Genomic DNA, 11,058 nt, shown 5'->3' with positions numbered 1-11,058 from the left:
TAGAATAAAAAGGACTTGCTTTAGGAAGCAAAAGAATGTCTGTTCAAGATAGGAGTAAGTTGCACAGCAGGGACCGACCTATCGCTGACAAACGTCTGTCTAGGCCTATGAAAAGATGACGTGAAAAATTTGTCCTCTAGGTATTTATCCTTGATTCGGCAGTTGAATGATAAATGTTTCAGTCACTTTTACTTTATTTTTGTGTAGATATGATTTCTCTCTGTCTCTCTTTACACACACATACACACATATCCAAGGTGGGTACATGTCATGGTTGGTTCAGTTTGCGCTGATGCCTGTTGAGCTCTTACATAGAGTATCATAATTATTTGTTGTTTTCCTTCTAGATTGAAATGTTCATGTTTATACTGTTCAAACATCGATAGGCATCATGAGGATTATTGTACTTGAATATAACACATATATACAGTATATCTTACGGTCATCAATTGTAATAAAACCATAGTTAACCTTAGAATTTTGTGTAACACATTTTCTTTGTTGGAGGACTCTTGACAGCTGTCAACTAATACATCTTTCAAAATTATGGAGGTGTTGATTTCGGTGTCTCTGAGAGTAAATGAAAACAATTTGGCCTGTTTTATAGCATCATATTTATGTAATATTTTAAATATGTTTTATATTTGAAAAATAATTGATATTTATATTTTAAATCTTGTTTTTAAAACTGTAAAATGTTTTTTAAAATGTGCTACCACTCTTCTGGCTGCTGTTGTTGACATTTGGAAAAGGCATTTTCCTGGTGCGTTTCTTTTATCGTTGTACGCTCATCGAGTGTTCACTAAGCGATTTTGTTGTTAAAGTGAAGTGCTCATTTTCTATGAAAAGCAAAACATGACTAAAGTGCAGACGTGAAGATGATTGTGTTGGTGGATTGAAGTGATTTTGCCTACCAGATAAGAGATAACCTAACTCCTACTTGTCTGGGACCCTTGTTACCAACCATTAGCTAAGGTAAGTTACTTTTACATGAATCCTCACCAGCATCATTAAAGTTTGGGGAGTACCTGTATGTGTATGATTTTAAGGTTGTCTTAATGAATAAAATTGTATTGGTTACAGCATTGCTCTGACACAAGGTTTTATTTTTTCGATAGAGTCCGATTAATTTAAGAAACCACTGAGGTTATCAGATCAGACACATTTAGGCCTAGGCCTAAGCTCTGTTTTTGAGTTTAGAGGTAGGAAATCTGTTGAGTAGAGCCTACGCTAGTGTTTTGGTTATGCGTTATCATGTGATTTTTACGTTTTATACCTGTAGACCTTGACTTATGCCTGTTAGGCTATTGATTAAATACTCGTTTTTGCCTGTGTATTTCTGTTTATCTCTACCAGTTACGAGGAGTTCTTAGCGAGAAACCGCGGTTGTTAAGTTGTTTAAAAGCAAAAACGAGAGAATTGCAGCAACAGGAATGGTAAGATATCATAAATTACAAGGTACTCAGTCGAAAAAATACAAAGTTCGTGAGGGTAATCAGCAACGATCACCAATCAAAATGTTAAGTCTAAAACAGTTTTGGAAATACTTCCAACTTTAACCTTCCTTATCCAGCCCTGACATATTGCTGCACGGTGTCTTAACTTGACAAGGTTCCATATGGTGTCTTATCCCGCCCTCCACTAATCCGGATTCATCCTGACCTCAAGGGCCATAACAAACAGGGATGCATCCTAGCCTAACCTAGTGCTGTAAGTCCTAAACAACTACTGGACCCTCCTAACCTAACCTGACTTAGAATGCCATAAATTATATCCATCTTAACCAAACTACACCTTAATTAACTTTCCATTTAACCTACCCGCCCCTTAACCTACCTGATCCCTAACTTACCTGATCCCTAACCTACTTTATTTGTTATGTTGATATTGCTTTGTTAATATTGGTTCTGTGCATTTGGCTAGGCCTATCACTTAGTTTTTGCATATCATAGTTGGGTTGCTGGATTTGCGTTTTGAGGACATTTGCAAAATGATTGTATGATTTGTTCAGTTTTTTGTGAATTAATAATGAGGGTTTTGCTTTTATCAAAGGCAATGTGTCGATTGAAAAAAGTGAATCCAAGAACTAGGATTGTTTACATTTCATTATTTCTCCATAAGTTGTAACACTTTTGAATATTTCAGTGTCTCTTGCAAAGCATTGAATATAAGTGTTGAAGAATTTGTCATTTTAATTAATGTCTTTATTTCTGCTTAAAAAGTTGCTTGGGCTCTCTGGAAAACCGCCTTCAAACACCAGTTTAACCTGACTTAGGTCTCTAAATTGTACAGAAACAGCCGTTGCTTGCTTACATATTTTGGTTGTTTGCTTTCTTCAGTCACTATTCCCTTTAAACCTTTTTTTACTAACAGGGGATGGCACCAAATAGATAATCAACATAACTGGAACTGCCACATTCGTACTTGTTATTGCTGAATTGTGGATAAATCCTTTGTGCAAGATAATTCCATGACATTTGATATATATATATACCGTATATATACATATATATATGTGTGTATATATATGTATGTATATATGTGTATATATATATATGTATGTATATATAGTATGTATAATATTTATATTTATATATATGCATATGGAAAGTAGTTTTGGGTATAGGTTTCTTATATCTCAAGTCATAAGAGTCCCTAGCAAAGATTTATGAATCCCTTGGTGGGGGAAAGTGTCCCCTAAATGTTTTATGAGCTTATTTTCCTGAAGCTAATTGTAACAACACTTTTCCATTCCTGTGGGTACTTGGAAAAGTAAATAACACCTCTCTTGCTTTTCTGCATGTTTTGAGAATTAGCAAATTAACTGAGTTAAGGGGTTTTTCAGCTTCAGGTTATGCATTGTTAATGCAATAAAGCTTGGTGAGAGTAACATACAGTACTGAGTTTTGAATGTGTGTGGATGTGATGCAGAGATCAAGAAAAATGTTATTGTTGATTTCCGAAGGGAGATTAAGTTTAATGTTTTGGCACTGAATGAGGCCAATGGTAAAATGGCAGTGGAATGGGAAGGGATGGTAGAAATAATGTGAGAGATATCCTGATGTTGTTTGGATAAGGTAATAGTGTTGGGGAGGGAGGGAAAGTTTTAATAGTGAGGACTATGGTACAGGAAAGGAAAATAATGAGAGTATAGAATTCACAAGTGTTGGGAAGGAGTAGAGGACGACCTACAAAGTTACAGTAAGATGTAGTGAAATAGGGATTGGAAAGGAGGTTCTTTAACCTTCAGGAAGCAAAAGTATACGTACAAGACAAAGCTGAATGGCAACTTGGCACCATGTGTGTAGGGAGTGCTACATGCTGCTAGTGAGCATTGGATTTAGTATTGTGGAAGTTTTCTGCACATGGTGTTCATCTACAATTCAGCAGTTGAACTATGAATATGATAATGATTTTTGTCTTGTCATTTCTTGGGATCAATCAGCTGCAATGGGAAACGGCTTAATGCCGAATACCCTGTGTGTATTGATGTGTGATATATGTCTACAGAATCCGAATAAAAATGCAATGAGAATTTCCTACTTGAGGCATAATTCTACGATTAACTCTGAGCAGTTACATAAAAACTATCTGAGATACTTTGTATATATAAACCAAATAATTTTTGCAGCTGATTTTTTTTATACAAGACAGCTTGATGGAACTGGATCCTTCTTATTTTTAACTTTTAGCTTTGTCACTGCTATTGTTATGTAAGCTAATAATATTTACATGAAGGATACAGTTAATATAATTATTATGTTACTTTTTCCTGTTGAAAAGTTGCTTAAAACTGGCTGATTTGTTTTCCTCAATCAAGTATCCATTGATTGCAATATAAATAATGTATCTCGTTGGGGAAAACTTATAAAAGAGTGGGAAATTCTGAAATTCTGGTGGAAGTGTTCTTGGGTTCTGTTGGCTTTTGTACCGTGGGTACCTGTGGGTACAATTTTCCTTTTTATAGGAGTTGCCGAAAGAGGTTTAGGACCAAACATTTTGCAGAAAAATATCAAAATTTCGCATTTTCTAACCTCTTGCAAAGAGAGAGAGGGGAGAAGTTCTGACAAAGGAAGTAATTCCATTTTTAAGCTCAGTGTGGAATTTTTGTTGCTTTCTCTGAAGGGAGTTTATCCTACCAGCAGAAGTTAAAATATTTATGAAAAGAAAACTGACACGGATTAGGTTTTTTTTTTATTTCCTTGCCAGGGAACAAAAACTTTTTACAGTGATTATTTTGATTATTCCAATTTCTCTTTTTACAGATTAATGAATTCTCAACAAAGAATCTCGGAAAAATGTGATTAGATAAATTGTTTTTAGTTAGTCGTTATTTGGAGCATGTTTGGATTGTATCGCGTAATTTAATTTACTCTCAGATGTATATAGAAGAATATGGATAGCATTTTATAGGTAACTATGTAGCCACATTCAAATCTAACTATCCAGTAAGGTGGATAGAAATATTTGTTGGCTTCAATCACCCCTGACTACTCCGAATACAGTTGCCTATAGTAAAGCATCTCCAAACTCGATTTCATGCGAACCTTTCAACTACTGTAATATATTTTTATATACATATATATATATATATATATATATATATATATATATATATATATATATATATATATATATATATATATATATATATATATATATTTCAGTTTCCGATTAGCTAGGATGTTAGATCTTGAACTGCTTTTGGGTAAGGGTAAGGGCAATAGCTAACCAGTTTCACTGGAGACCAGTTTCGCCCGTCATGTTTAAACTTGCCGCCAAGATAAAAATAAAAAATTCTTGACCTCGGTATTAACCCGGTATGTATCCACCTAATCCTAGGTGGTAGTACTAAACATGGCGGAAGCCCTTAGGGACGCTGTGTTTAGTATTATCCCCTTGGGGATCAAAGTATTATATACACCCATTTTTATATTATGTGGTCGACAAATTATTATATTAATAAACGATATCTTCGTGCGGACGTCTACTTTACTTAGCATGAGTTTATCCTGGACTTCAACAAAGGTGGATACATACCGAGTTAATACCCTCGACCTCACTGGGTAACAAAGGCACAAAATAGGTCTCCAGTTACTCTGCAACAAAGTATCCACCAACTTCAGTGCACTTGGAAGGTTTTTGTTGAAACACCAGAAGAAAGATGGGGCCTGGGCCTCCATTTGTGCTGTAAGTCATCGTGGATCACGTAGACCTATCTCCCATAGAAAGTGTTTATATCAACGTGGGAGTTTGCACCATGGTTGACTTTTGTTTTGGTTTCTATGTTCAATGTACCCAACATGCAAACACCTTGCTTATTCATTAGGTGTAAGCTAGAATCTTGTGCATGGGGTCAGCACTGGCCTCTGAATGTGCTTTAGTCATTGTGGGTCACTTATTCCCTATAGGAAGTTGTTAGATCATGGTTGGCTTATATTTTGGTTTATTTATGTGATCATTTTACTCAACTCTTATTCATCATTTATAGGCCAAAATGGTGTGCAGGGGTCACCACTGATGCCCATGGTTTTGACAGCCTTTTGGACATTAAACGTCTTTCATGAGAAACCATGTGATAAATAGCACCCAGCTGTTTGTCGATATTTTATTCAGATCCTTGATCATGGCTCAGTCTGTCTGTCATCTAGTTACTTTCCTGTAGGGGCTAGTGCCTCATTGCATCTTACGCCGTGCGCTTTAGGCAGTACTTAAGGTTCTTTGCAGCGTCCCTTCGACCCCTAGCTGCAATCCCTTTCATTCCTTTTACTGAAACTTCCTTCATATTCTTTTTCTCCCAGTCTACTTTCCACCCTTTCCGTACAGGTGTTTCATATTGCAACTGAGAGGTTATCCTCTGTTACACCTTTAAAACCTTTTCACTCTCAGTTTCCCTTTCAGCTCTGAATAGCCTCATAGGTCTAAGCGTTTGGTATTTGGCTTAAAATTTATTGTCCATTTCCTATATCTAGATGTTTATAAAGGCCCTTGCCTGCAATGAATAAAGAAAAAAAAAACTGAAATTTTGGTTAGTGTCATATATTACACAGTCACACCAGCAACTTGTAAGCACTGTTATTTTCGGGAGAGGCCGAGAACATTTTCATTGACTCTCTTATTCTTATCCAGACCAAGAAACGGTTCAGATCCAGTTCTCCTAAGCTCACATTACATTATCAGTACTATTGTCAATGATATTGACTCCTTATCCGTCACGTCGAATCCAGGTTAAAAAAAGTCACAGGTAAAAAAGTCACAGAAAAGTCACAGAAAAAAAAAGTCACTTTAATCTTAACTAAATAGTGACCCCCAAGGGTTTTAACCTGGTATGTGTCCACCTTTGCGACGTGTTTAGTATAAGCTCGTTTGGGATACCGTAAAAAATGAACAAAAGGGTGTAAATATCATAAAGATAATGAACCCCAAGAAATATTAGTCCTAGATAATGACCCCCGAAAACCCTTGGGGGTCTCTATCTAGGAAAGATCCAGAATATTTTCTGTTTTATTACTTTAATTGCTTTAAGTGACACCATGAATTAATGTGACTTTTTTTTTTGGTAGCCAGAATTGTAACTTTTTTCTGTGACTTTTTTCCTGTGTCTTTATCACCGGCCACCGTCACGTCAATCACGTACCCTTGTAGAGTACAACGAAAATGAAGAGTGTTTGCCGTTCTCCTTTTAGCCGGCAACAGGGTGACACGCTACTCGGTATGTGAGTGGTGTGCGTATCTATTTTCTCACTTGATACAACACAGAGGATATAAAACGAGTAAAAAAAGTGCGCCGAAGTTTCTTCGGCCCAATCGAGTTTTCTGTACAGGGTATAATGCAGTATGAAACTCTCAGCCATGGCCCATGAAACTCTCAGCCACGGCCCATGAAGCTTTCAGCCACGCCCCGGTGGTGGCCCGTGTTGTTGGCATTTATAGCGGTGCCAGACGCACGATCATGGCTGACTTTAACCTTAAATAAAATAAAAACTACTGAGGCTAGAGGGCTGCAATTTGGTATGTTTGATGATTGGAGGGTGGATGATCAACATGCCAATTTGCAGCCCCCTAGCCTCAGTAGTTTTTTAAGATCCAGAAAACTAGAAAAATGGAAGGGTGAAGGACTGATACAATATTGTTAAATTCTGTGAGCCATTAGATTCCAGATTTTATCCGCGTTTGGAATGAGCTGAGCGTAATGAATTGCTTGATTTGGTAGCACTAGCCATAGAGCACCTTAGGCATAGTCTTTATCAGATGAGAGGACAAGGATCTGTAACTGTCAGTTGTCCAGAAATATTGTAATGTGCATGTGGTTTTAGAAACAAGATCTTGTCTCCTTCAAGTTTCTGTTTCTATTTGAATACCTAATTTACGAAGAAAATTAAATTTCGGAGTATCGTGAGAGTACAACGAGGGCAAGATTCTCTGTTACTCGTGTTTACGAAGATCGCGGTTAAGTCGAAAAGCTTGGAACACTCAAGAAAAATACCTTACGTAGAGAGAGAGAGAGAGAGAGAGAGAGAGAGAGAGAGAGAGAGAGAGAGAGAGAGAGTGTGTGTGTGTGGTTGCAAATATTGTACATTGATTTATAACATCAAAATATATTGCAGTGGTTAGGTACACATAGGCGCGTATATTCATCTTCGCACGCACAAACAAACAAACGGGAAAGCTGGAGGGGAAACAATGTTTTTATTTCCTTAATTCGACGAGGTATATTTAGACAGAAAGAGAGCATACTAGTAATTCGCTTTGTACAGAGGATTTCCCCGTACATCTCACTTTGCTTTGTGACATCTCCTCGCTCTATAAATATTTGCTTTGTTTCTGCTTGGGCGAGCAAAGCTTCTGGCATCAAAACCTTGGGTGTGTATGCACTATTGTTTCGATGGAAGAGGAGGGAGTGAGGGAGTGATATAAGCAAGGGAGAAGGAGGAAGCGCACAAAAGGGTGGAAGAAGAGGAGGGGGTCGGCGTTGCGGTGCTCTATGGAAGCTTCCTACAGCGTTGCTCTTTTGAGTGCCTAACCAAATTTGGTTTGTTTAAGCTCTCGAGTTTGTGTTCTGTGCAAGTTGCGGGATTCTGCTTTCCGTCTCTTGATTCTTCTTGTCGTTTGGTGTCGTCTGCTTACCATTTTTAATGTTTTTGTCATCGATTACTTCTTTGGTAGATTTCCCAAAACGGTATATATATATATATATATATATATATATATATATATATATATATATATATATATATATGTGTGTGTGTGTGTGTGTGTGTGTGTGTGTGTGTGTGTGTGTGTGTGTGTATGTATATATATAATATATGTATATAGGCCTATATAATTTGTATGTATGTATGTATGTATATTCGTATTCTTGCAAATCATAGTACTTTCCAACGAATGATATTCATGTATCACCCTCCCACACCGCCCCCAAACCAGTACAGAAATGATATTCTATTTTTGCCCTCATTTTATGCTTGGTTGTCTTCCTTAGATTTTCTTATTTATTTACGATATTACAACATAAGAATTCTTTATTAATCAGATTCTATTTTTCCATATTTATCAAGTTATTTACGGAAGTATTTATATTTTTTGTCACCGCACTAGTATAATGTTGCACTGTTTAGCATAGTAAAGAAAGTTTTACAGCAATAAATTTACTTGTTTGGTATGATATTTGAAAATTCAACATCCAAAAGATGAGTAGGAAAACTACTTGAGCTTGGGCAACATAGAGAGTCGTATGAAATGCTTCTCTCTTTTTCATTCACACAGTATATAATAATTTATGAATTAGTCTTATGCCTGTTATGGGTGTGCTTCAGATTAGTACAAATAAATTACGTCGAAGCAGTGCATGCGATTAATAAACAACTGATGAATCGTTCTCCTCTCGAAACAAAACTTGTTTCATGTTATTTTTTCATTTGATTTCATTTCATAGTTCAGGTTTATTACCCTGTTATTAATGGGAAAGCAGAGATCAGTAGTGTAACGTTGTGGTGGTGCTCGGCAGTTATGGTAAGACAGTTGCCAGGTGGTGGTTTACCGTATATTCCATTCACTATGTAATCACCAGTTACGTTTAGATTTGTTAGCGTGCCTCCTCCGCGTCGTAGTTTTAAAAATGTTTTGGACGAGGTTAATGAAAGGCACTTTTCAGTTAAAAATAATATTCAAATAATTGCAAAAGTGCTGGGTAAAGAAGTAGTATACAGATCATACCTTAATAAGAAGAGGTGCCCACCAGATTAAAACTAGCTAATGAAATAGTATTTTGATTTACGAATTACTGTATTATGAACTTTCATTTCCCGGTAACGAAAGGATGATTTTTATTTTTCATTTTATCGACTCCTACAAGTCGAGGGAGATCTCTGGCAAATATGTATAAAATAAAGCAGAGAAGATTATGGTAATTTGATAGGAGCCTGAGAAACAGATAACAATTAAACGGGGATAAATTCTACGCGGGACTGACGTCATCCTGAACATTCAAAGATTAAACATTCAAAGAATATAAACACGGTTGTCATAGTGAGTGAAGTCATTATGAATTAAGAACAGTAATTACGGGAAAAAGTCAGGTTTTGCAACAGAAGTTTCAGAGAGGCGTCTAACTTCAATTTAAAAAGGCCATTACTTAAGAGGAGGCTAATGGCTTCAATTACCCAGAACTGTAATTGTAAAAAGGAATATTTCATAATTCAGTTTTGTTAAGTGAGAGAGCCAATTGAGAAGTACTGGGGGTGCATTAGATGTTTTACCCTTAATGTACATTTATACTTAATCTGGATTTTGAGATTTATGAAGATTTTCTCTTTTCTTTTGGTAGGAAGAACAGCAAATCGGTAACGAATGTGTTTTTGATGATTTTCGAATATATTCATTAGCCACGAAAGGAAATGATCTCTCTCTCTCTCTCTCTCTCTCTCTCTCTCTCTCTCTCTCTCTCTCTCTCTCAGATCACCTTACATAATTTGTATTCCATCATTTTAAATCGAAAAATTCTTTACCTTTACCTTCTCTCTCTCTCTCTCTCTCTCTCTCTCTCTCTCTCTCTCTCTCTCTCTCTCTCTCTCTCTCTCAGATCACCTTACATAATTTGTATTCCATCATTTTAAATCGAAAATTTCTTTACCTTACTCATGCTCTCTCTCTCTCTCTCTCTCTCTCTCTCTCTCTCTCTCTCTCTCTCTCTCTCTCTCTCTCTCTCTCTCTCTCTCAAATCACCTTATACATCTTGTGTTCCATCATCTCTTTAAATCGAAAATTTCTTTTTTTACTCTTCTCTCTCTCTCTCTCTCTCTCTCTCTCTCTCTCTCTCTCTCTCTCTCTCTCTCTCTCTCTCTCTCTCCGGAATTTTTGGCTTCTCTGGATTAGATTTCTATCTAGTGTGACGTGTTGATTAATTGCGTGAATTGTTTGTTTGTCGTAGTATTATTCTGAAGTAGCCTCATAAGATTGGAAAATTATAAAGAATGTATTTTTTGTAGCCTCTACATTGTTATTTTTGTTCACCATGTACTCTCAGAAACAGGCAATTTTTGTGTACCATGTGCTAGCATTTATTTAGATGAATTTGTATATAATTGTAATACTTAAAAGTTATTAATATTCCTGTATGTACACATATGAAAAAAAATCTACCAAATGACTTGCTTAACTTTGTATTAGTTATTAATGATGTTGAGATTACGTGTAATATTGTATATTATTATATATATACAGATACTGTTGTTTTTATAATAAAAGATAAAAAGAAAGAAACAGGCACAGACACACGAACACACACACACCACGATCTCTGATCAATCAGCCAATATTTTGTCAAATGCAAAGCCGATACAGTTCTCAAATCTGTGAAGTTGGGGGAAAGGCCTAACAGTCTGATAGTATCCGTTTTTAGTTTTCTGTAAAAGAAAACTATTGAGATGGCTTTGTGTGTCCGTTCGCCCTCAGATCTTAAAAAATACTGAGGCTAGAGGGCTGCAAATTGGTATGTTGATCATTCACCCTCCAATCATTAAATATACCAAATTGCGGCCCGATAGCCTCTGTAGTGTT

General features: G+C 36.3%; 1 long non-coding RNA gene across 1 annotated transcript in view; it reads left to right on the top strand.

Moving 5' to 3' along the window:
* The first annotated feature begins 753 nt into the window (after positions 1-753).
* LOC136853513 (uncharacterized) overlaps positions 754-11,058 on the top strand; it is a 343,444-nt gene continuing 333,139 nt past the window's right edge. The window contains exon 1 of the long non-coding RNA XR_010857487.1: positions 754-975. This is a non-coding gene — a long non-coding RNA (uncharacterized lncRNA). The remainder of the gene's footprint in view (positions 976-11,058) is intronic.

The sequence above is a fragment of the Macrobrachium rosenbergii genome, chromosome 27 (genome assembly GCF_040412425.1).
Source record: "Macrobrachium rosenbergii isolate ZJJX-2024 chromosome 27, ASM4041242v1, whole genome shotgun sequence".
Classification (NCBI taxonomy): Eukaryota; Metazoa; Arthropoda; class Malacostraca; order Decapoda; family Palaemonidae; genus Macrobrachium; species Macrobrachium rosenbergii.
Note: the sequence above shows the minus strand (reverse complement) of the source record. Positions and strands in the feature narration are given on the sequence as shown.